Source organism: Trichosurus vulpecula, chromosome 3 (genome assembly GCF_011100635.1).
Source record: "Trichosurus vulpecula isolate mTriVul1 chromosome 3, mTriVul1.pri, whole genome shotgun sequence".
Lineage (NCBI taxonomy): Eukaryota > Metazoa > Chordata > Mammalia > Diprotodontia > Phalangeridae > Trichosurus > Trichosurus vulpecula.
The window spans coordinates 343,742,066-343,769,278 of record NC_050575.1 but is presented as its reverse complement, the minus strand read 5'-3'; the positions used below and the strand labels follow the sequence as shown (position 1 = coordinate 343,769,278).

Below are 27,213 nucleotides of genomic sequence, written 5' to 3'. Positions count from 1 at the left end.
TCCTATTTATTTCAATTTAGAGAGGTTTCTCCTCATTCACCCTAGATCAGATTGAAAGGGGAATCCTTATTCTGTTTAAGTAAATAAAAAACCCTCAACTTAAACTACGCACCTTTGTTTTCCTTTGTGGTGGAATTTTATCTTTCCTTTCTCTATTACCATAAAACGTAAATTGGGATTTGCTTGAATATCTCAGTCATAGTAGATAGAGTGTTGAACCTGTAGTTTGGAAGACCTGAGTTCAAATGTTGTATGATTCTGAGCACCCTAGCCTCAGTTTGCTCACCTATAAAATGATCTATCTTCCCTATGTCCCAAAGTTGTCATGAGAATAAAATGAGATATTGTGTAAAGCATTTTGCAAACCTTAAAGCACTTTATAAATGTAGCTATTATTACTTTGTACACTAGTCAAATTGGCCTGGTAGCTAGCTAATCTCATCCTGACACCTACCTCTGTCCATTTTGGAAGGTCGTTCCCATGCTATACCTATTGCCTAGAATACACTTCCACTTTATCTTAAGCAGCTGAATGAAGTCCTCTTCTTTCATGGTGCAGCTCAGATGTCACCTTCTGCATGAAGAAATCAGCATCCTTCCTTCAGATGAAAGTGTATCTCTTCTTCAAATTTTCCTAGAGCACTTTGTATTTCTTCTTTGCCCCTTTCAGAGTCTTCCTCTAATCATACCTTTTTTGTACACACATACCTCACCTCATACATTATAAACTCTTTGAGGGTTTTTGTGCCTTAACCATTTGTCTGACATAGTACCTTGTATACAGAAGGTACTTAAACAATCCTCAATGAGTTGAATTATACATATTTTAAACATCTTATTCAGTCTTTATTATGGCTTTATATAAAGCCCTTTAAGGCAAAATCTGTGTCTTCCCAATATCAGGGTCTTTTCCAATGAGTCCTGTCTTCTCATTATGTGGCCAAAGTATTTAAGCTTCAGTTTCAGTGAATAGCCTGAATTAATTACTTTAAGTATTGAAAACTTAATTAGGTTATCTTTTTTTTTACATTTATTAAAAATTCACATTTGGTAGGTAAATGTGGGTTTTTTCACTGTTATTTTTTTTCAAAATTAACTATTCTTTCAGTTTTCCAGTTGCATCAGTGATCATTGTTATTTATTTTATTTCACTCTGCTTTTCATTATTAGGCGATATTAATGTTTAGTTAAAACAGTTTATCATCTCTGGCTTTCAGTTTTCTGATTTGTAAATTAAGGATTTAAAGGAAAGACGTTTACTGAATTGAACTATGATCCCCTTTATCTCCAGAATTCTGTGATATTCTTCACCCCCTACCTAATAACCCTTCATTTTTAAAAAGGATTTCACAATGATCTGAAGTTCACCAAAACAATAAATACTACTACATCTTTGGCCTTTGCGGGGAATAAGCCCTATCTATAGCTATAGCCTCTATGTAGTTAGATGGATGCATGGCTATTTTAGTAAGGTAGTTTAACCTTTTGGGCATAATTTTAAAAATCACTGTTTACACAGTAAATTCAGTGTCTCAGCTAGTTTAGTGTAGCTAGAGTTAAATCTAACCAGTGAGGTTCTGGGAAATTTGCCACAAGTGAGTTATTTAAAGGTACTTAAGATGACAACAACTCTTAATTTAGCATTTTAATGAACTCCCTCAGGCAAAGGAGTGACTTTCTTGCACTTTTTTTCACCTTCTTGCTAAAATGTAGCACTTACTTGAGAATAAACTATTTACTTTTTTTTCTATTTTAGTTCCGTTAAATGCTGTGTTTGTGAATTGATTACTTTAGGTAAAAGATCTAAGGACACTGAGAAGTAAATACAAGCAGACTAGTTTTTCCTGAACTACAGGGGGCTTGGTCAACATTTCAAGAGGTAGGGACCTCCTCTATGAATTTAGGGATAGCAATGCTTAGAAGCAGCCATAGCTATGACTTAGTGAATAAATCCCAGGAAGTTGCTCAAAGAACATAGAGATTCAAAGTGTGCTTTGCCCAAAGTCACCAAGCTTTTAAGAGTCAGAGGCAGGATTTGGAACCAGGTGTTCCCTCCAAGCTCTATATCCTATATACTACACCAGACTGTTTCTTATTAAAAATATAAATGGTGAAATGTATAGGTGATATCTAAATACCCTCTGGGTTAATGGTAAACATGAAAACATTTTAACAATGAATCTTAGAACTCTTCTTTCACATAGTACACTAAGGCATCTCAATGAATATGTCATCTCAATAAAAATATACAGATATTGGAGGGAAGAGAAATAATCGATCACAATATGCAGGGCAAATGACCCTCTATATAGCACTGGAAGAACAACAAAAGGAATTAAATAAATTATAAATATAATCACATAATATAAATATAACAATATAATAAATTATAAATAAAGCACAAACTCAGCTGTTCTGCTTAGTTTTGACTCCAGGAACATCATTCTTCCCCGAGGATAACCTCATCACCAGAAATTCCAACATCATGCAGATTGCTTCAGCTTTGGTGCCTCAACACATCCTCAGTTCCCTCAGTTGCTTTTCTCCTCTGAGTGAAGGAGTGGAGGGCAGAACAACAACAATAAATCTTCCCAAATTCTTCCTTTATAGAGGACTCAGAATTTCCAACTCTTTATTTCCCACCAACTGTTCTCCTTGGTTTTGACTTCACAAACAACATCCTGTCCCCTCACCTTCCACCCCTTTTTGGCTTTCTTTTGTATATTGTCTTCCCCCATTAGATTGTAAGCTCTTTGAGGGGCTATGGTTCTTTTACTTATTTGTATCCTCAGTGCTTAGCATTGCTGACACATATTAGGTGCAAAAGAAATGTTTATTGAGAAACTGACTGGTGTAAGACACTTTGCTAGACACTAACAACATAAAAATGAGACAGTCTCTACTCTCAAAGAGTGCATATGTAAAAGTACACAAGGGATAGTAAAGCAACTGCTAAGGAGAGGTTCAGGCTAAGTGCTAGGAGAAATAGCAGGATCCCTTTCACGTGAAAGGAGAATGGGTCAGTCAGGAAAACTTCGCATGGGACATGGCATGTGAGATCCTTCATGAAAGAAGAGAGGGGCATCAACATGAGAGGTGTAAGGGACATCTACTTTAGGAATGGAAAATCCATATACAAAGGCCTGGGAATAGAAAAGGCTGGAAGAAGGTAGGAGAGGGAAGGCAATAAACATTCATTAAGAACTTAACCATGTGAAAGGTACTGTGCTAAGTGCTCTACAAATATTACATTTAATCATTTAATCCTCACAACAACCCTGTGTGTGCTGTTAGCATCCTCATTTTACAGGTGAGGAAACTGTAGCAGATAGAGGTTAAATGACTTACTTGCCCAGTCATACAGCTAATAAGTGGCAAAGATGGTTTTTTAGTTTAACTGGAAGGCATGACTGAACAAAAATGTGTGGAATCAACTTAATTTAATCATTATTTATTGAGCACCCAAGCACTGTGTTAGGCACTGGGGATAAAAAGGTAAAAACAAAATAGTCCTTACCATAAAGATTAGACTTTACTGTGGGAAAATAGCATGTATATAGGTAAGTATCTATATCTATATCCACAAAGTATGACTTTAGCAACACAAAGTACTTGCTGTCTAATCCCTAAACACAGCCGTATTCATGCAAAGGAGTTTGGCCTGATCTTTCATACAAGAAAGACCTAATGGGTGAAGAATGTCTACTGCCCAGATGATAGCATGCATTTGAATAGACTGCCTATAGAGCTTGACTATTATTATGTATATCTACGATAGCCAGTACTGATCAACAAGTTGTGCCCAGAGTTTAACAAGAGGAAGAGAGTTTGCCTTCCAGAATTTGGAAAGTTATTCTATCTTTTTAGATCTATCTTTTTAATACCAACATTTTATCAGTGTTGTAGAATAGCAGTGAAATGTGGAATATAAGCCTCTGAAAAATGAAGAATGAATATTCGTATATTCTCCAAGGACAAAAGGAAGGTATATGATGGTGTGAGCAGGCTGCAACATCTATCACATGAAGAACTGCAAAGAACAGAAGTAAAAGATATCAACAAGAAATTGTATAAACGGAAGAAAAAGTGAGTTGATCATGTGGAGAGTATAAGGATGGATGGCCAAAATGTTTCACTAGTACACTCATGATAGCAGGAGAAAGTAAGAAAGGTTCCCAGCATATTGGGTGCCTCCCTAGAGCAAATTTATGGAAGGCTATGAACAAAAGTCCAACAGAATGGGCAGGCAGGACTAGGTTACAATCTACATCTTTGGAGAGAACTTCCAATTAATTGGATGAACTCATAGATTCATTTGAATAAACACAAGGTAATTTGAGGGGTGGGATAGGATGAGGGGAAGAAAGGTTTCCTTTTGGAGGTGGGTAGATGAGCTGTGTTTTGAAGGAAATGAGAGATTCTGTAGGGCAAAGTTGAGGAGGGAGAGCATTCCAAGTATGAGAGTTAACCTGTTCAAAGGCACAGGGGCAGAAGACAGAACAACCTGTATGGCTAGAACATAAAGTGCATGGGTGGGAATGAATATGTGATCAGTCTGGAAAGAGAGATTAGAGCCAGACTATGAAGAACTCCAAATGTGAGACAGAGGAGTTTGTACTGTATTTCAGAGACAATTGGGAACCTCTGAGGCATTTTATGTAGGGGAGTGACTTGATCAGATCTCCATTTTAGGAATATTTACTCTATAATCAAGATTCTTGTACTGATTATTATTTTTTTTGAATTTAGCAAAGGTAGATGGAGCTGAACTAGAGCAGTATAGGTGACTACATTTTCCTAATCAAAAATTGAGATACATAGTCTGACAAAGGATATTCCTTCTACAAAACCTTGTCAAAACTGTACTTCCTATTCTTAAAATCAGGACGGCCCAAGAAAATTCTGGAGGTATGGCTAGGTTCCAATTATTGCAAACAATGAATCTCCTGATGTGGTTGCATATATTTCCATTCATACTATTTGAAGTTATAATTATGCAAAATATGGTAATTGGTATCATCCCAAAGGAAATACTCAATGTAAATTCAAATGATGTGAACACTTAAGGGGAACTAATTATTTGCACTAATCGGTACCTAGTTGTACTGTCATTGTACCCAAGGGGTGAGGGTTGGCGGAGGGTGAGTAGAGATCTATGGAGCAACTGGATTTTCTTCTCCTTTCAATAATTTACAAAGTTATGGCAGAAAGAATGCTAAAGGGGTCTCCAGATAGGGGAGACATCTTGAATCAAATAGACTTAGAAATGATTATATATTTTGTAGAAGACAAGGATGAGAAGGAAATGAACTAAGTGGTTTCTTTACCAAAACCAGGAACTTAATGTTTTTTTTTGTTTAAAGGAATCAAATGTTGTTTCTGTTTATACTGTTCCCAGAATTCTAGCTCCTTTGGAAATCCTTTAAGAATAGTTTCTAACTTCAGATCTCAGATCTCTGATCTCCCAGATAGAAATATACACTTAAAATGATATTATGTAGGTTACCAAATCCTAACCTTTTCCTCCCAACTGGTCCCTTCACCAGTAAAAAAAAAAAAAATTAAAATGATTAAAATATATGTATAAACTTAATTCTACCTTATGAAATATATTGAATAGAATTAAAATATGACATCTGTAGAGACGTATAGGTTTGGGGTCTATGGACACTAGGCTATGGACAGTGCCCCTCAAGTTCACTCAAAGACAATCAGTTTCCATCACACATCATCACACTGCTAATAGCATGTCTCTTTATAAATTACCTTTTTCACTGGGTCCAATACCAACCTAGTAGCTGTGCTTTAGAATATTCCCCAAAACTACTTGTATCACAAAATCTTTCTATCTGATCAGCTCCAGAGTAAATACCGAGTAAACCAGATAAATGTCTCCTACCCAATAACAAACCACAAATGCTTAAGCTTAAACACATATCACTTTTAATGACCATGCAATTTATTAGCAGTATCAAGTAATAAATATGTGCAAATAAGCATTTAAACAAAGTATAGAAGCTGTGATAGGACTCCAAGTCAGTTACCTCTATATTCTAGGAAAGCAGATAAAAGGAGAGCTACTGACTAGATTCAGCCCTCCACCCATCACAAATGCTGGTTCTCCCTGGTCCTGGCACTAATACATTCCTCTGCCACAAATCTACCTTTTCTAACTCTAATTGTGAATCACTCTCACTTATCTGCCTTTCCACTTGGTACCCCCAAACTTAGGAGATAGTCCCTTCCTGAAGGCCACTGGAAACCCCAAACAACCTGGGCTCCCTAGCCCAAGGATTCTCCATCCTTCCAGGAAGGTCCTCCACCTATGATCCTCGGTCTCTGAAATCTGGATATATATATATATATATATATATATATATATATATATATATATATTCATACGTAGGCAGTACTTTAAGGTTTTCTAGGCAACTTCCCTCATCAGGGGCCCAATTTTATTGATTTAGAACTAGAAGGGACCTTAAAAATCATCTAGTCCAATCCCTTCATTTTACAGAGCGATGAGACATCGATCCAGTGAAGCCTAGTGAGAAATGAGATTTGAATGTGGTTCCCTAACTCCAAATCTAGGGCCCTTTTTGCTGTCCCATAAGTCTTCTTGACCAAGACAACCAGTCTTGCAAGTAAACTACATTCACTGAAACCCTTACCCTGAGGGCAATTCCTCTTACTATGAGTGACTAGAGCTTGCCATCTTAAAAAAAAAAAAATCTCTTATTGGGTCTGAAAGTGAAAGTGGAAGTTAAAGCCTGTGGGGAAAAAAGGCAAATAGGGTGTGGTTGGTGTGGAGAGTATGAGTTAGGGTACTTAGAGGATTTGTATACTGAGGGTGGAGGCTCTTCAAATAACTGGGTAACTTCAAGAGATCTATTAGAAAATAAGATTTACCATATGAAGGGCTTATATCTCTAAGAAATAAGGCATCTCTTTATTAATTTTTTACAAGGAAGTAGAAGATATAATAAAATTTTGGAATGTTTTTAAAGAACTGTGGTAGATTAGTCATTATATTTATTTTTGGCTTTTTACTGCTTTTTCTTATCACATTCATTCATACTCCTCTCTTTCCCCTCCTGCAACCAAAGCATCATCTCTTATAACAAAGAATTTCTTTTTTAAAAGGGGGGGGGCATGTGGGAATCAGCCAAACTAACCAACAAAGCAATTGAGTCTGATATTATATGCAGTTATTTCATTCATCATCACCCACTTCTGCAGCAGCAGTAGGACAACAGGGATTTATATTCTCACATCACTTTTTCTAGGCCAAGGTTGGGCGTTAAAAATAGTGTTCAGTTTCATTTTGTTGCTGCTTTTATTTACATTTATATTGTTTTAAATTTTCTGCTTATTTTTCTTGAGTCTGCTTAATTCACTTTTCATCAATTCATTTAAGTCTTCTCATGCTTCCCTTTTTTCTTCATATTCATTGTTTCTTACAGTGTGGTAAAATTCCATTACATTCATATGCCACAATTTGTTTAGCCATTCTTCATTCAATGGGCATCTATTTTGTTTTTAATTCTTTGCTACTACAAAAAGTGCTGCCAGAAATATTTTGTTATATACGGGACCTTTCTTTTTGTCTTTGACCTCCTTAACCTTAGAGGAGAGAGAGAGAGAGAGAGAGAGAGAGAGAGAGAGAGAGAGAGAGAGAGAGAGAGAGAGAGAGATTAAATATGGGCTAAGTACTAGGTATACAAATAAAAGCAAAGGAAACAGTCCCTACCCTCAAGGAACTTATATTCCAATAGGGAATAACTACACATTGAGGGGTGTTTGAAAATGACTAATGTGGAAATATGTTTAATATGATTGTACATGTATAGCCTAGATCAGATTGCATGCTGTCTTGGGTGGGGGGAATGTATAACTCAAAATCTTATAAAAGTGAATGTTGAAAACTAAAAATAAATAAATTTAATTTTTTTAAAAAAAGAAAATAGAGGTTAGAGAGGGTATGGATTGCACAGTATAGTGAAAAGGCTAGAAAGTGGCAAGAATGCCTGGTACGTAGTACTTTGTACTTAGAAATCATTGATAACAATTATTTGTATACACTGTACTTAGTAACTAGCAGTTATTGATTCAACAAAAGGCTTTTTGAGTCTACTATATGCTTAGCACTATCAATTGTTGGTAAGTTCCATAAGGGCAGGGACTGTCTTTTCCCGGTTTGTAACCTCAGTGCTTAGCACAGTGCCTGGCACATAGTAGGCACTTAATAAATGTTTATTGTCTTGGTTATTGTAAGTAAAGGGTACTTTTGAAACAAAGTATTGTGAAACCAGAGGACTCAGCCTTAAGGGTAATTTGGCCTGTTTGGAGACAATGTATTCTAGCTGAAAGAGGATTAAAGCAAGAAAAGGAAAATTAACTTCTAAGTCTCCACTTAGTAGTCATTGTCCTGTGACCTCGGGCAAGTCATTAACCTCTGTGGGTCTCAGCTTCCTTCCCTGTGAAATAAAGATTTTGGATGAGATGATTTCTAGCTTTGCTTCCAGCTTCCAAACATATGGTTGCAGAGCTTTTTGTTAGGATCCAACAACATACTGTATGAAAAAGCATTTTGAGAAAGTCAAAGTTTACCTCTTCTAGAGTCATCCTCTGGTGCCTCAGTGTGACACAGAGCTGACTCTGGGTTCATGAAGGCAAAGTAATTGGAGTAAAAATTTTAGGAAGTCCTATGGGAAAGTGTTTGAGCATTGCATAGTGAAGGACCATGTCATCAAAGAATTAGCCTAGCTAAGGTCATAGAGGCTTATCACCATGTTGGCCACTACAAAGCTCAAAGATTGCTTCTTAGGTTGTAGAAGAGGTGTGATCTTCGTTGGTAGAGTAAGTACCTATATTTTTAAATTCTTGGATCCTTGAATCATTGAAGTAAGTTGTTATGTATAAATATAAGGCATTATTATTGAGTCAATTGATGACCTGGGGTAGATTTTGTCTCAGAAAATAACTTGTGGTTTTGCCACACATTGGAGAGTACCGAGGCACAACCATAGGTAGCAAATGCCCTCAGGACTCTACAGGTAACCTGAGAGATTTGAGGTGTTTCTCTTTTCTACTGCCTTTGGCCCCTACTGGTTATATTTCCCTCACTATTAGCCACAAGTAGTTAGCGTGCCAATTCCACTTAACCTTCTGACATTAATTAGCTTTTGAAAAGGAATATTTACTTCAAAGACAGAGCAAGAACAAAAGTGCAAACTCCACCACCACCACTATCTCCTTGGTGGACACATTGTCCCTTCTCTCACCTCAATCTCTGGGAGAATAGGCTCAAGCATTGTTTAGTTCCTACATAACATTGGTCCCACCAGATTCATGTCCAGATACTGTATCCATGCCAGATGGGTATTTATCTCATCTAACTAGAGATAGATCGCAAGGTCACTCCAAAAGGTCATTCCTTGCTCCAAGTGACATTGATGCTGAGCTGGCTAGACAACTTGGACGCCAAGAAACTATTTCATAGGCCACTTGTCTCGTCTTTGTGGGAGGACCCTAAGCCTTTTCCCTTAAATCAGTGTCCTTCACCAGACATCATTAGGGATGGAGTCAAATCAAGAGAGAAAAACCAAAAAGAATGAAAATGATGGCTCACACTAAAGACTTTTGAAAACCCAGCAACTGAAAAATCAATTCCTAATTTTATGGTTAATAGGCCAAAACCAGTTACAGAATGTCTACACATGCTCATTGTCTCTCCAAGGCACTTCCATTACACATCATCACAATTGTCATCCCCCCCACCCCCCACTCCCGCCCCAGTCTCTTTCACATAGGGAGACACCATCAGTGGCTCTCTGTGCATGTGCTAGGCCCCCATCACACCTGTGTATTCAGAGTTTGTAAGTAGAAAGGTCAACTAGTAGTTGATAAACACTAGCTATGTGCAGAGGATTACTCTGGGTTTGTAGGGGAAATATGTGTATGTATACATGTATACATACATACACACATATACATACATACAAGTATGTATGTAAGTGTATATGTACATGCATACACACACACATAAAATTCAGGTCCCTCTCCTCTCCTCAAAAACTTTCCAATTCAATTGGAGTAAGATTAAACAAGTAAAAATTAACAAAGTATAAGGTAAGTACAAGAATATTGACAGAACCCTGAAAATCACCCAACTACAGAATCAGATCTGAAGGGGATCCTAGAGGTCATATGTCCAACCTATAACTAACCAAGAAATTTCTTTATTGTGTTCCAAACAAATGATCATCCAGACTTTACTTGAAGATACCACCCCACCCCCTTTTCCCCCAGTGAATAACAATCTGCCAGGAATAGCACATTTTACTTTGAAAATAGCTTTAATCATTAAGGAAGGGGAAGCTAGGTGGCCTAGCTAGTGGATAGAACACTGGCCCTGAAGTCAGGAGGACTTGAGTTCAAATCTAGCCTCAAACACTTGCCACTTACTACCTGTGTGACCCTGGACAAATCACTTAACCTCGATTGCCTCAGCAAAAAAAAAAAAAAAAAATCATTAAGGAGTAGGAGAGAGAAGAAAGAATAAGTCCAAATATGAGAACATTCTCCTTACAACACTACATGAATGATATCCTCTCAATGCCACACGTGTTCTGTTGGTCTTCTAATGTAGCCCCTTCTTACAGCAATGGTAGATTTCTAACACCACATGGGTAACCTACTGTATTGCCAACACAATATTCACATATGCTGGCATAGTTCTGAATCACAAAATATAACAGATTCTCTATATGGAAGTCGAACCAAAACATTTATTCAAATACCAGAAAGCTACATCCCAACACCAGAAAGCCAAATCCATCTTAGCAACAAAGAATGTAATACACATTATCACAGCAGGGAGCAACACCATCCCAAAGCTTTCCCCCTGATCCAGCTTTCCGACAAACAAACACTCAGGATCCTAGCTGTCTGCTTGCCTGCATCCTCTCTCTCCCACCACTCTAACTGCTCTGATCAACTTCCTGCCCCACCCTTCCAGCGAGCTCTTCCCACCACATGTGACTTAGGCTTCACATGATTTAAGCAGGTCACATGGGCCTATTAATGAATGGGAAGATTTTTAAATTAAGCAAAAATGCATTAACAATAACACCTACTTGTGTTTCTTCTAAGCCCATCCTCTTAATGCTGGTTACTCTCCAACAACATGTGAAATGTGAACAAACTCTACATGTACTTTTAGGACATCTTTGATGAAAATATGGGAAAGGAACAGGGAGGTTTTTGCAAACAATATTCTACTATAGACCACGTCTTTAGTCAAACAACTGGTGCTCAGAACAAAGACCTGCATTGCATTTTTTTTCTATGAAAATTTATTTATTAAAGTGACATGCAACCTTAAAGTGTTTCCCCCCAGCAAGGTGACCCCATGTGTAACAAGCATGACCAGGCCTTGGCACACACTTATAGGATGTGCTCCAGAGAGGAACATGAGATTTTCTTTTAAAAGTGAATAACAGGAAAGAAAATAGCTCCTTTTTAGGAGAGCCTGGCATCAATCTCTCTGGTTGTCTGAGCAAGATTGTAAGACCTTGGCCATTTATACCTTATAGAGGAAAATATTCTCTTATTCATACATATTGTAAGCTCGTACGAAGTTCTTAGAGAGATGCACCAATAGAGATAACAATTTGCCAATACTCTGATTGTTAATTCAGGCAAAGTATAAAACAGGAAGACAAATGTTTGTCAAAGGTGTGTGCTATTGTCACAGAGCATGAAAAGTCCAAGAGGAAGAGGAATCACCTGTAGATGGTGAGGTTCCTCAAGTGCTCCTGCTTGTGAATGTCATTGTACTAACAGAACCAAACTCTGGAACACTGCAGAATCTTCTAAAAGAGATCCATCACCACTAAAAATTGTTCAGCTTACCCATCCACACAGGTAAAATCATGTGGCTAAAGAATGCCTATTATCTAGGCTCTGATATGCAATTATATAGAGCTGGGCCCAGAATTGATTAGAAGAAAAAGACTAGGCTGGATTGCCTGTGGGAAATTGTGCAATGCTTTTAATGATCCCAAGTTTCTCTCTGGAATAAGGGAAAAATATGTGTGGATTTCTTTAAAAAAAAATAGCAATAGCCTTTCAGTGATGTTATATGGTTTAGAATCATGGAAAACACATTCTCTGAAGAATCAAAACTGTAGGTCAATCTAAGCACAATTAAAAACAATATGGTGAGCCAAATAGGCATATTACCAATGAAGAATTACATACAAGAAGTGGCATAAAAGGTATTATCAAAGAGATAAGGAAGTAGACTGGATCCGTAGAGAGTAAGGAAATGAGCACTCATTCTGCCTTAGTGTCTAAGCAATTTCAAGAGAGCTAGAGGATGGAATTCCTGTGGAGGCCTTAATGTAAAAATGGCACATGATAAGAAGGCATTGATGAGTTTCCATTTGTACCACTGGACAAAGATTCTGAATCAAAGAGATGACTCATCTAGTCAAACACTGAAGTACTATCAGTATTTTAAAAAATGTTTATGTCTCTCCAAGTTCAGTCACCTCTCCCAGCACAGAGGGGGACCTTGGATTTGTCTTTTTGTTTCCTCTACTTCAGTGCTTAGTGGTTGCTCAATGAATATTTATTGAGTCATTGACCATAGGATTATGGTACAACTATTATCAATATGAAATTGATTCTAGTTTATAGAATCATAAGATTTAAGGCTAAAAGTTACCTTAGAGCTCATGTATAAAAGAGGCGAGGGAGAGTAGTGGCCAATGTGGCTGGATTGGTACCTAGAAAGACCTGCATTCAAATACTGCTCCTGACTTACTAGCTATGTGACCATGTGGAGAGAAGAATAAGCATTTATACGGCACCTACTATATGCCAGGCACTGTGCTAAGAGCTTTTGCAAAGGCTTGGGCAAGTAACAACCTCTGTTAGCTTCAATTTCTTCACCTGTAAAAGGGGGATAATAATACCTGCTGTGAGGCTGAAATGAGATGATGTACATAAAGTACATGATAACCTTAAAGTTCTAGATAGATGTTAGTTCTTATTGTAAGCAACAGACAGGTTGAAGTGAAGGGAGTTCCCACACCAAGAAATAAGTCTAATTGGGAATGATGGCTATCTTTAAGTGTTTGAACCGACCTGTTCTGCTTGTCCTGAGGGCAGAACTAGGAGCAAAGGGTAAAAGGGCTGAAATTTCCAGAGATATTTAAATGTGGAAAGGGCTGCCTTAAGTGGACTCTTCTTCGTTGGATGTCTTGAAGCAGAAGCTGTTGAACACTAGCGGGCTATGTTATAGTAGGAATTTCTTTGGTTGAACTTTTAGTCCTTTCCAACTCAAATTCTGTGATATCTATATGGGACAAAATGAAGATACAGCGTTTAAATTCCTTTCCAGCTTAGAGCCTGATTAAATTATTTGCTCATGGTCACACAGCTAGCATGTGTCAGAGCAATACTTGAATCCAGGTCTTTCTGTCTAGTCATTTATAAAAAGTCCACTGGGTGCCAGGCTGTGCTAAGCGCCCAGGAGATATAAAGAAAGGCAAGACAGCCCCTGCCTTCTAGGAGCTCACCGTCTAAAGGTGGAGATAACATTTAAACAGCTACGAATAAACATGATATATAGACAGGATAAACTGGAGATGGTTTCAGAGAAGCACGGACTGGAAACTCCTAGAAACAAGAGTTCATTGACGTTGCGTTTACTGGCTTAGAAGGGTTCGAGATGAGCAACCTCCAACTAAAGAGGCGGCGCCCAGGTTGCCTCTAGGAATGAGCTGACTAAACCCCGCCCCTCAATCTTCGTAATGAGCGTCCGGCTGGGACGTCTCCTCTTTCCCCGCCCCACAGCTCCCAGTTTGGGCCACTCAGGGACGTCGCCCCGCCTCCACCACCCTCCCATTGGCCCAGTTCAGGCCCCTGCGCGGCCTTTCCATTTTCCCGCTTTATTCCATGCCCCCTTCTCCGCCCGGCCAACCCCTCAACGTCCACAAGGCCGCCCCCACCCCCAGCACCGCCCCCAGCTCTTTCGGTCCACAGTATTGTACGGAGCACAGTGCCACGCCCTAGGTCTCTCCTCCCCTCCGCCTACTTAGCGGTCTCGCCCTTTTGGGGAGGGCCAGCCGGGACTGAGGGGCGAGTTCGCTCCGTAGGAAGTGGGAGGAGCCCTGGAGGAAGGTGGGCGGAGCGCCTCTCCCTAGAGCCAAAGGGGCAGAGGGCGGGGCTAGGGACTTGGGCGCCTCGTTGCCATGGTAGCAGGGAGGGAGGGAAGACGAGGAGGAGGAGGAGGAGGAAGAGGAGGGAGGGGGATGTGGCAACGCCGCCGCCGCCGCCACCGCCGCCGCAGCTGCTCGAGCGCCGCTGTCTCTTTCCCGGCGGCGGCTGAAGGGAGCAGCTGCGGGTCTCTACCATATTGTGCGTCCCCCTCCCTCCTCCTCCCTCCCTCCCCCCACATCCACCCACCCACCCTCCAGAGGCACACGCCTGACGGTGAGTCCGGAGCGCCGCCACCGCCGTCGCGGCGCCCTCCCTCCTCTCCTCCTCCCGCGCGGCTGCTGCTCGGCGCTCGCTCACGGTTCGCGCCTTCTCTCCCCCGCCCCCTCCTCGCAAGTTCGGCCCGGGTCGCAGGGAGGAAGGGAGGGGGGCGGGGGGCTGCCGCCGCTGAGGGAGCGTGTGCCTCCCCGGACTGTGCTCGGGACCGACGCGAGCGGGAATGGAGGAGGTCCGTGCGGTCTGTGAGAGGGTGGCGTCTGGGAGCAGAGCCTGCCCTGTCGGGGGGCGGAGGGGGAGGCTTCTAGGGGGCTGGAGAAGGCGGGGGTCTTGTGTGGGAGAAGTTTTTTAAGGAGAGGCTTGACGCGCCTCCCCCCGCCGCCGGTGAGGTGTCAGTGCTGGCGGGGAATCCCCGCCGCGTGCCCCCTGCCGTGAGGCGTGCTCCGCCGTGCGGAGCTGGGGAAGGGGGACGAGGTTAGCCGGGGCAGGGACCGGCCGCGACTGGGGCAGGAAGGAAGTAACCGCGTAGGACGATCGCTCAGTACTCGCGGCTAAAAATAATTGGAGAAGTGGGAAACTGCAGTTTGGGGTGGGGGGAGGGGGTGCCGGGTGCTGTTGGATGGCTCCCGCCCCTCCCCCCCGCCCCCCGGGTCAGCAGCTGCCGGAGCGGTTAGTGGCGCTGGCCTGCTTTGGTCGGGCAGAGTGGGTGTTGGTGTTGTGCAACACGGACACTTTGGCCGCGCGCTTGTTCGCGTGTGCCGGTGGGGCCGCGGGGTCGCCTTTGCCCTTCAGGCCCTTTCCCTGGAAAATCCGGAGGCTTCTTGATGGGGTGAGGGGGAAGGAAGGAAGGTTTCTCTTTATAGGGGTCATAAGGCACATGCTAAGCTCTTCCGCCCTACGCGTCCTGCCCTGCCCGAAGTAGGAGGAACAGGGCGGGGGGAGGGGAAGGAAGAAAGTGACCCGAGTGTGGTCTCCAGCCCTTCGCGTGCCCCTTGCTCTTCCCAACTTGTTGGAAGTGTGTGTGTCCGCAGCAGCCCCGGGGGTTTGGGGAGGGAGGAGGACACCTAGGGCAGAGGAGCCTTAGCTCTGGCCCTTCCTGGTTGTAGCGGCAACCCCCCACGAGGAGGAGCATACGGGCGAATGTCCCTCCTTCCCTGTCCTCTGCAAAAAGCAACTTTTTACTGTGCAAAAGGTGACTCAGCCTTTCTCTTTCCCCACCCTATATCTATGAGCAAATGCCTATTGGGAAGAGCTGAAGCAGACCCCCTCCCCCGCCAAATGAGGCGACAACTTTTATCTTCGGGTTAGCTTTTGCCTTTTCCCCCATTGTAGTTCGGTTCGTGACAAACGTATGGCCAGCCCCGGCTTAAAGAGGGTGGGCAGCTTTGTGGGGTCAGAAGCTTTACTAGAGCTTGTATCTTTATAGCAAAGCTGCAGCTACCTTCTCGCAGTGTGTTGTCAGAAATAAGGTGTCATTTCAACTTTTTTTTGCACGTAGTCTTCCGGTAACTTCTTGCCTTCTCTGCCTTTTTGTTGACTCATCCTTAAGGTCTAGTGCTGGCTACTCTAAGTAATTTAAACAGGAGAAATCTAGTTGATGGAATTGTGGAGTTCCCAAGCTCAGGAAAATACCTCTAGGTATATATGTTAACCTGTTTCTTAGTTGTGTAGATCCGTCATTAGACATAAAAACTCTTGCTTTGATAAAAAATTTTAATTTGCTATTATTTTCTGTCAAAAGAGTTTTACTTGACCTCTCTAGTTTGTGTTTTTCTATTTTTAAAATGGAAACGATTACCAGAAAGGATCATAGATAAGTTTTCTACAACTAGCAGAGTGCCTTAATATTGGAGTTCAGCAACTGCTTGTTGATCGAATTTATGTTATGGAAATATTCTTTGATTTTGGAAGTGAGCAGTTGAGTTCTTTTGAACTACTTGGGAAGATGAAATGGATTTTCAGGGAATGGAATTTTAGTTTTGAGTAGAATGCATGACAGCTGCAGTGATGTATGTATAGATAAATCGAACATATGAAAGCATAATCTCGATTTGATATTGATGTGCTGAATTTCATAACTTTGTACTGCACATACTAAAAATATTACTTGGAAAACAAACTACCTAGCTACATAAAGTTTCATCCTATGAAATTTTTCTAAGTTCTCTTTTGTTTTGTTTAGCTGATCAGGTTTTTATATTAAAACTAACCTATGAAAAGCATTAAAAAGGGCACAATGTTCAAATAGAAAACTTTGGTTTTCTGTTATCTGTCTTCAGAATGATGGCAAGGTAACAACGGAATGCAGTAATTGGATGAATGACAGTCAATTGATAAAAACACGTGTAGGATGGTAATGGGGAAGCTAGGATAAAGCAGGAAGACTTCAGTGTGAATGAAGCCTCAGACACTAGCTGTGTGAACTGAGGCAGGTTTGCCTCAGTTTCCTCATCCGTAAAATGAGCCAGAGAAGGAGATGGCAAACCACTCTGGTATCTTTGCAAAGAAAACCCTAAATGAGATCAGGAAGAGTCATACACAATTGAAATGACTGAACAACAACAGGAGGCTAACACCAAGATACTATGCAGGAAAAGACATGTGAAAATAAATGTAAAAGGAATGTGAAATAATCACTATAGAACTGAATTGATTATCTTGTTATCTTTCCTCAAATAAGTATATACTGACAATATAATGTGCCTAATTACTTATATGATTAGAATGTCATAGGTACGTCAGTCAATATCCATGATTAATTTATCTGAAAAGGAAAACTTCAGCCACAACAGAACTGGGAAATGTACCAGTAAGTATAGAAGGAGTCATGGAAAGAAGTAGAATGTTTTTTGCTAACATATACGTTTTAAAAACAAATTATAAATAGTAGAATTTATGGTTTCATGTACAATCTTTAAAAAAGTTGTATTTTGGAATTTTTCTTTGGTTACTAAGTTCGGAGTTTTTAATATCAAACCTAGGAAAGTTTAGCTCAAAAAAAATTTAATCTTGGTCTGATTGATTGATTCATTCTACATTTGTTAAGTGCATTGATGTAAAGGGAGACAAATATAAGTAAAATCCACTCCCACCCCTCATGTTATAATCTGGTAGCTCTGTTACTTAAGTTTCTTATCTGTTCCTTTGTCATCTTTTCTGTCTTGTTCTTAATAAATTGAATATCTGCCTCGTTGTGGTTATATAAAAATTCATCAGTAAGTGATTAGGTACTATAAGGAAAACAATAAATTTTAAAAGATGTTTTTTGCACTCAAATTGGGGAGGCAAGACCTAACATTTCTGACATATTAGCAAGAGCTGCCAATTTAGTATAAGAGTGATTTCAAGCTTCTTAAAATTGGTACTGATAAATTTTGCTTTTTGTATCTTAATATGTCCTCTGTCGTTTCCCTGGCCAATGACCTGTGGGGGGCAGGGAGGGAGGATGGTAAGTAAATAAATGAACAAATGAATAAATAAATGAAAAGGAAAGAGGGGAAAAACAAATTAGTAGGACTAACCTATATTAGCTTAGTTTGATGGTATACACACAGTTCTATATCCACAGTTCTCCAAAGAAGGGAGATAATTTTCTTGTCTGGTCTCTGGGGCCAAGCTTGATTATTATAATCATGTATTAGTCTGGCATTTAAGGCTCTCCATGCTATGGCTCTTTCTTACCTCTCCATCCAGACTAATTTCACATTACTCCCATTCGTATATTCTGTGTCCCAGTCAAACTAACTTACTAGTGGTTTGTGGTTTTCTACATGTCATCTTCTTTCTATATTTCATTGTCCCTTCTTCCACTTTGAACCACTAGCTTCTTTCCAGGCCCTGGTATCCCACCTCATTTCCTGAGTCTCATGATCTCAAGCCTTCTGAAAGAACCTTAAGAACCATCTATTCTCGCTTTACAAATGAGAAGTTTAGTGACCTGCTCAAGGGCACACAGGTAGTAAACTTCGTAGTATATTTTAATCGAAATTCTTAGTCAGTGAGCTCATAATGCTTTATGCCTCCTGAAATTACTTAGTATTTTTCTGTGGATGTTTTGTATCCCTTTAGTAGGATGGAAGCTTCTTGAAGGCAAGGAATATTTTGTTTTTGTAATTGCAGTGATTTGCCACAGTGCCTTGGACACAGTAGTTGTTTAATAAATGTTTATTTGTTTAATTTGTTCAAAGTGAGTGAAAGAACAGTAACTAATACAAGACAATATGTAATCCTATAATTTAAATGTTAAATTGTGTGTCGCGAATTAAGTACTGTAGGGTAACCTTTGAGGACTTGAGTAGTGAGGGTAAAGCTTCATGGAGAAAATTGGACTTGAGCCTAGCAGTTGCTCTGTCTCCTGAACTTTTTCCTTTTCTGGTCCATCCTTCATACCACCAGGAGATTAATTTTCTTAAATAAAACATTGTTACCTCTCTGCTCAAAAACTGTTGGTATTGTTCCATTATTTATAAAGTTCAAATTACTTTTGACTAATGTTTAAGGCTTTCAACAGTGTTCATTTCTAGCCTCGTTCCTCTGTATTCTCCTACATGAAACTTTCAAGCCCATTATTTCTCACTATTTTCCTACATGACAGCCGGAATTGGGATACTCACTTTTCCTAAAATATACCTTGTACTTTCTGCTTTCCAAGTGGTTTACATCGGTTCTGCCAAATTGTAGTGCTCTCCCATTTCTTCATCTATGAAAATCCTATCCTTAAGGCCCAGCTCATCTGTTTCAAGGTCCAAGTTTTCCTTCATTACACAAACTGAAATTTTGTGTACCACCGACTTAGCACTTAGCTGCGAATTTACATTCTCATTTAGATCTATTCTCAGGATGAGAGGCAGCCAGTTTCATAGAGCATTAGACCAGGAATTGTCCTAGTTTTGCTATGTGTGATGTGTTACTTTGGGCAAGTCACTTAAACTCTATGCGTTCTGTAAAATAGATAATTTTACTACTTAACCTAATCAGGTAGTTAGGAAAGTGCCTTGTAAAACAGACTGCTCTGTTTAACTGATCTAACATCCCCCAAATATTAATATTGGTGCACCTGTTTTTACTATTTCCCATTTTTCTACCAAAAAACTTGAAGAGTTTTTGAAAATTGGTTTATTTCATTGACTCTTCACCAACCTGGTTAGCTATTTGACTATCCGTAGTCCTTAAAAATCTACAATCCATGTTGATATATACATTTGTTGTTCAGAACAAGTAATATGAAGATACAAATGTTTTACAATATGTCTCCCCAGTGAAATTATAAGCTTCTTATTAGCTTCCTGGTCTTTCCGTTCTATTTCCCAGAGGTATATGGTAGGCCTTCCATAAATAATTTGTTAGTTGAAAGATTGCTAATAACAGAGTGTAACAGGTAAGCATTAGAGCACTGAATTTGGAATTGGAAGCTTTGGGTTCTAATCTTAATCCTTTGTCATTTATAGTAGCCATGTGACCCTGGGCAAAAAACTGAACTTTTTAGAGCTTCAGATTCCTCTTCTGTAAAATGTGGCATAATAATTAGACCGCTTACTTCATGGAATTGTTTATTGTGAAGATTAAATGAAATAACAAGGTGCTCTTTAAAATAAAAGTATTATATAAATAAGAACAGTTTATTGTTCCAGATGAAGCTAATGAGCAAGTGTGGAGGGAGCAGAAGCCTTTTAGGTTGTAGTGGATGATAAGATAATAGGGTTCACATTTTAGAGGGCCTTGAAAACCTGGCAGAGTTTAGATTTGAATTGGTAGAGAACGGCCGTTTGAAGGTTGAACTGGAGTGACATGGTGAAAAGAGTTTTTAAGAAAGATTAATTGGCAGCAGAGTATAGGTTTTGGAAGTGTGCAGGGCAGCCAGTTTATGGTGAGAAGGGAGAGAAAAAAATATTTGAGTTGGAAGGGATCACACAGATTGTCTAATCTAACCCATGCCAGAACAATGATTCTCTTCACAAATAACATTGCCAGCTAGTGGTCATACAGCTTCTGCTTGAAGAACTCTGTGAAGGACAGCCACAACTTTCCACAGCAAGCTCTTTTACTTTGGAGCAGAGCTAATCCTTGAAAAGTTTTTCCTTAGGTAAATCCCAAATCTGCCTCTTTGCAACTTCCAGCTATTTGCTCCTGGCTCTGTCTTCTAGGACTGAATAGAACAAGTAAAATCACCCTGGTTAGAGCTCTTCAAAGACCAGTCTTTATATTGGCCCATCTAAGTTGTCTCCAGGCTACCTATCCCTCATTATTTCAACTAATCTCAGAATTAAGTATTTTATAGGACACTTCATCATACTAGTTGCTTTTCTCTAGGAACTCTTAAGCTTGCCAATGTCTTTACTAAAAAATGGGACTCAGATATGGTTTAACCAAGGCAGAATATGGTAGAACTAGAACTTCTTGCACACTCTGCTTTTCAGTACAGCCTTTTTGGCTGTGAAGGCACATTGTTGTTGACTCATTGAGCTTTCAATCTGCTAACATACTTGGATCTTTTTACACATATTGTTTTCTAGGCAAGCCTCCCACTTCTTGCACTTGTATAGCTGATTTTTTGGGTTAAATTTCATCTTGATTCAGCCTGATTTTTTTCCTGAAATTTTTTATATATTTTTTTTCAATTACCTGTAAAAACAGTTTTTAACATTCGTTTTTTTAAAATTTTGAGTTCCAGATTCTTTTCTCCTTCCCTCTCCATCCCCATCCTTGAGAAGGCAAGCAGTTTGATATGGATTAGATATGTTCATTCATTTAAAACATTTCCATATTAGCCATGTTGTAAAAGAAAACAGAGTGAAAAAAAACCCCAAGAGGAATAAAGTTTTTTTAAAAAAGTATGCTTCAGTCTGCATTCGGACGCCCATCGGTTCTTTTTCTGGAGGTGAATAGCATTTCTCATCTTAAGTCCTTTGGAACTGTCTTTCATCTTTGTATTTCAGCCTAATATTCTAGCCTATCATCTTTTTTGTAGTAACTGCTATCCAGTATGCTAACTCCTAATGTTTGTGTCATTTGCAGATTTGATAGGCATCATATTTACCCCTTCATCCAAATTACTTTCTCTTTATGGTTACCAAAATTATCTTAATTGCTAAATCCAGTGACTTCCTAGCCCTCGTCTTTCTTGACCTTTCTACAGCTTTGGACATTGTTTTCTCCTCTGGTTTCTGTGTTGCTGCTCAGGCTTTTTCTCCTGGATCATTATAATTTGCTAGTGACTTTGTCCTGGACCTTTTTAGTCAGTACTCTCCCTTGGTGATACCGTGGCTTTAACTTTTACTTCTATTCAAATGAATTTCCATATGTACATATCTAACCCATATCATCCCTTTCCTAAGTTTTTGGCCTATATCACTGCTTGTATGACATCTCTATGGATGTCTCATAGGCATCTTAAACTCATTATGTCCAAAATAGAACTCATCTTTCCGCCTAAACCTAGCCTTCTTACAAATGACCCTATTTCTGTGCAGGGCACCACTGTCCTTCTATTAATCCAGGTTCACATCCTTAGTGTCACCTGCTCTTATGTCTCTTCCTTCCCTGTTGTCCCACTGTTCCCAGTACCTAATCAGTTACTAGGTTTGATGAATTCTGCTTCCACGTATCTTGCCAAGATACCCGAGTTCTAACTTTGTCCTTGGGCATTATACTTGTGAAAAGTAAAAGAATATATAATTTTTTTAAGACACATACCTCATTTTGTTGCCAATATAGGTAATGTAAAATTACTGTTTTCAATCAACCAACAGACATTTATTCAACACATGTTTCGGGAACTGTGCTAAGAAGTGCAGGGAATACTAAGGAGAAGCAAAAACAATCTCTCTACCTTTAAGGAACTTAACATTCTAGTGGAGGGAAGTGGGGGGGGGGGGCACACTGGAATGAAAACATGTACATAAAAGGTATGTACAAGACATAGGTAAAAGGTAACCTTAGAGGGAAGGTACTTTTGATTCTCCCAAAGTGAATATTCTATTCCTGTGTCCCTTAAATTCATGGGATGGATAACTATTATTGTTCCTTAGGGAGTTTGCATGTAGGAGTTAAGGGAGCTAAGCTGGTTATTGGAAAAAAGATAAGACTTAACTCTTCTTTTTTGTCTTGATGGTATTTTCACAATATTTAGGTTAAAAAGTCACTTTCAGGCAATTCTGAAATCTTTTTCTCTTCACCCAGCTATATGATGGGGCATGCTTGTTTACACAGTGAAAAAAAAATTAGATTGAGGAACTAGAAAATCCATGGATCAAAGTTATTTGGAAGAGTGATAATATACTTTGTTTTCAGGTGTCTTTGTTTAATAATAGTGGTAGCATTCTTAATTATGACAACAATGGTTATTAATAGAACAATGCCATAGAAAGTCCATAGAAAAATTATTGTACAGTAAATAGCAATGCTTAGTGAATGAAAATTTTAATTAACTGATTGACTTGATAATCCAGAAAATCTCTTTAAATTTTTATCATTATTAAAACTCTAAAATTTATTTATGCTTATCATTTCTCATCTCATTTCTTGTAATTTCTGCTTAAATTGAGTAAACTGAAGTGCATAAATATAATTTCTGTTTAAATATAGCCAATTGAAAATAATATAATGTGATCTGGCTTTTCCTCAGGGTCATTGTTCTGAAAAATCTGTTCTTATCTATGTTGCTGTACATTGAGAAGAATGAGCTGAATTTGTACTGTGTGGGATATGTTTTCAAAGTAGGCTTTTTGAACAAATTCCTGATTCAGTTGTTTTCTTGTGATTTGATACTTAATTTGAGAGAGCAGCAAAACAGAATGGCTAGTTGAGAGTTTCAGTTTTAAGGTTTTTAACACACTTGGTTTAATGACAAAGTTATTCATCCTTGTCAATTTGATAGTGTACCTTTTATAGTAAGAGGTATTTACAAAAAAAAGATTTTAATTATTCAAAGGATCTTCTTACAGTGTCCTTTTAAAATAGATGGCAGTTATTTCTTTTATCATTTTACTTGTGAGAAACTGAGGTACACTACAGGCAATGAGGTGAAGATATCAATGAATTGTTTGGTTGCTGGTGCATATAATTGAGAATCAGGGATTGCTGCTAGAAAAAAACCTTAGCTTTTGCATTCCTTTATTATTTATGAAGCTCCAGAGAGCCCCTCCCAAAGACTTTTAAAGTTTTCCTTTATTCATTATATTTTTTAAAAGAAATCTCAATTTAATTCTAAGACAATTTAAAATTTTTTTAAAAGTTCTTTAATTTTCCAAAATTAAAATTTTGGAGAATGTTCTTGTCATATTTTTAATACCTACTAAAATTTTGGGAAGTATTAACCTTTTTATAAATTTACTGAATTCTTTGAAAATCATATTTAAGCCTGGCTAATTCTTTTAAAATCATACTTTATAGCTTTAATGTGCCTGTCACAGGTTATGTATACCCAAAAGCATTGAAATCTGTTCAGCGGCCTTGATTATTTCCCTCTAGTGAAAGAGCACTTAAGAATCAATTATTGCCTTTAGGGAGCATGTGGAGGGGTCATGGGATTATTTTTCTGTTGTTCATGCACTTAAGTGTTTGTGCTTTAAGGATATTGCCCCAGGTTTCTCTATTTTTAAAAAGCAAGACTTGAGTTTTAAATATACATAGGCTATCTAGAAATTCTATGGAGCAAGAATGCTATAAACACTTTACGTGATCCTGATAAATTTTTTGGTGTCGGATGATTTTTTTACTTTTAAAGGTATTAATCACAGAGGAACAAAATGTAAAGCTTCATTTGGAATTCTTTTTTGTATGTTGTAGAGATAAAGAAGGTTACCTGAATCACCAGCACCAGGTACAATGGGTATCATGAGCTAAGATTTCATTTTCATATATTTAGAGCTATGCTATCAGCACCTTTGAAAGATTCAGTATTGATTTATACGTGGAATTTTACATGGTACAATATCATTACTGTCTTGTGTGGTTGTATTTTAAAATGACAAAAATCTTATTAAAAAAAATTTTAGAGTGAAATATCTAATTTTGCTACTTTGGATTTATGATCTCAATGTGGGTATAGCTGCCGGTAATGTGGATCTCAACCCATCCATGCCCTCTCATCATTCTCTAGATCTTTTTGACATTGTGTGGATACCAATGGAATATGCAAGATACCATCAGCTACTGAAATAGATCTTGGTCAGTTACTATAAAATAGTTTATTTCCCTCTATGATGTGTGGTATAGTGGATTGAGGACTTGCCTTGGAGTCAAGAAGACTTGGGTTCGTGTCCTGTCACAGATACATACTAGGGAGAGCAAGATACAATCTCTCAGTGCCTTAGGTAGCTCCTTAAGTCAGAGATGAGTTGTTCTGCATTAGTGGAGGGAATTTTCACATCAGAAGTTCTGTGCCAGTGAAATCACATATCCAGCAACACCCCTCTCCCCCCAACCCAGATCCTTATATGTTGCGAGGGAAATAAGTTAACGTGTGAACATTGTTATCAAGTAGAGAACTGAGGCATCTGGGAAATAAGAAATGCTAAGTTCACAAAACTGACCTTGGGGAAAAAAATGTGCTTTGCTTTGATTTTAAGTGCATTCTAGATGTTTATAAGTGCAACTTTTCTTTTCATGGCGTATGGTGTTATATCTATATTTTTAATTATAAACAAAACTTAGGGATTTGAAATAATATTATTGAAAGTATTTTTAGGAGGCCAAATAGAACAGTGCTTTCAATGTGTAAATTACTTTGTTATCTATAGGATTTTTTCCATTCACAGGCTTGTAATATATTTGTAATAGGAGATTTATTTGTGCATATACTTCATCGGATTCATTTTTATTGCCATGTGTATTTTATCCAACGGTCTTGGCACCTGCATTCTTTGTCCATGTCTTTCTGTAAATTCTCTACAGAAGATATTTCTTAGAGGCCCTCATGAACATCAGCCCTCATAGATATCAAAAAGCTAGACTGTCCAAATCTTACTCTACCTTTACTATTGCTATTTAACCAATCCACTTCCTTTTCCAGTCTTTCACAAGTATGGTGATATCTTCTGGAGGTAATGTCACAGAATTCCAGAGACTCTCAACTAGTACAGTCCATACCTACTAAAGAATCTTTTCAACCACAAGCCCAATAAGTAGTTGTCTGAACTCTGTATGAAGATGGCCAGCCATTACCTCTGGAAGCAGCCCATTCTACTTTGGGATAGCTTTAATTGTTGGGACATTTTTCTTCATGGCAGCCCTAAATTTGTTTCTCTGAAACCTCTACCCATTGCACTTAGTTCTGCCCTCTGAAGTTAAGCAAAACAAATTCAGTTACTTCCCCATGAAGCTCATCAAGCAGTTATTTGAAGATAATTTATCATGACTCCTAATTCTTCTCTTGGTTAAATATCCCCAGTTTATATGCTGAAGTCTGTTTATACCTACTACATGTCTTTTCATTGATCTTTGCTTCACATGAAGTTATAATTGTTCATTTGTGTTTGGTATTGTTACTGCTGGGAGAATAATAGTGTTAACAAGGTGAGCTTTAACATTAATGACTGTTTAACATCATAGAAAATGCTATAAAAGCTCCTAAATACCATTTGAGCTGATCTCTTCCATAGTCCCCTGGGTTCAGCTTTTTGTCTATGTGCAATTCATTTCCCAGAAATGTATACTTTGTTTTTCCTATGTAGAGAGTTAAAGCAGTCTCTTTTGAGGGACAGTGGATCTTAATGAGAAGGTCCCTGCAGCATTCCAGGAATTGATATAATTAGCACAATGTCATCTGCCAGCATCCTCTCTGTGAATTGAGCTTCAGACTGTCATATGCATGGCACTGGTAAATAGTCTTCATGTTTAATGTTGATACTCCTTAGGCTGTGATAAGTTCATCTCTTTGGTCATGTCTATCATCCAATCTTATAGTATTTCAACATGTGTTAGCATAGCACATGACCTTTTTTTAGTAGTTTTAAAATAAATATTCATAGCATTAGTATGACTACTTCAATACAGTCTAATGAATGAATTACCAAGGATTTTCAACACAGACACTTTCCTAGGCAAATCTGCTGTCACTGAGAACAGGCCAATGAAAAGTTATCTTAATCTGTATTTCCTCTTCTCTTACTCCTATCGCTGTGTTTCTTTTTTGATGAGGAATTTCACAGTCTATCCTTATTTTTTTGCACATAGACTCAAAACGGGTTGGCTAGTAACTAATTTAGAACCCAGAAAATACTTTGTTATTAAAATGTACTTTCCCATGACATTCTGTTTAATAGTGAAGCTTGGATTTAATATGTTGCCAGAATGAAAATAATTATCTGAATTTTCATGTTGAGATGGAGCTTTTCTATAGTGAGTCATGTAACATCCAGCAGTCAACCATTCTGTGGTCTTCTGGAATACATTTCTCAATCTTGCTTCTTTGTTCAAAGTTTTTCTAAGAAAAATCTGCCTTGCTTCATATATATCTTTAGTAAGTACCAGCTCTGTGCAAGACACTGGATAGGTGCTGAAGATGCAAAAACAAAATAAAACTCAGACTTAAAACATCCTTAAGAAGCTTCCCAATCTGATGGGGAAATAGAGGGACAAGATATTTATGCAAATACCTGTGATGCAAGCCAGAATATAATCCCACGTGCAAAGGAGACAATACAGATAAAATGCTGTGAGAAAGATTGCTTTAAACTGGGAAGAGGATATAGATCATCCTAGAAGAAA

General features: G+C 38.7%; 1 protein-coding gene across 1 annotated transcript in view; it reads left to right on the top strand.

Annotated features, from left to right (window-relative positions):
* Positions 1-14,507: 14,507 nt before the first annotated feature.
* The window catches only part of FOXN2 (forkhead box N2), a 68,803-nt gene continuing 56,097 nt past the window's right edge, over positions 14,508-27,213 (top strand). Inside the window, exon 1 of the mRNA XM_036750682.1 lies at positions 14,508-14,737. The gene's annotated coding sequence lies outside the window, so the exon portion shown is untranslated. The remainder of the gene's footprint in view (positions 14,738-27,213) is intronic.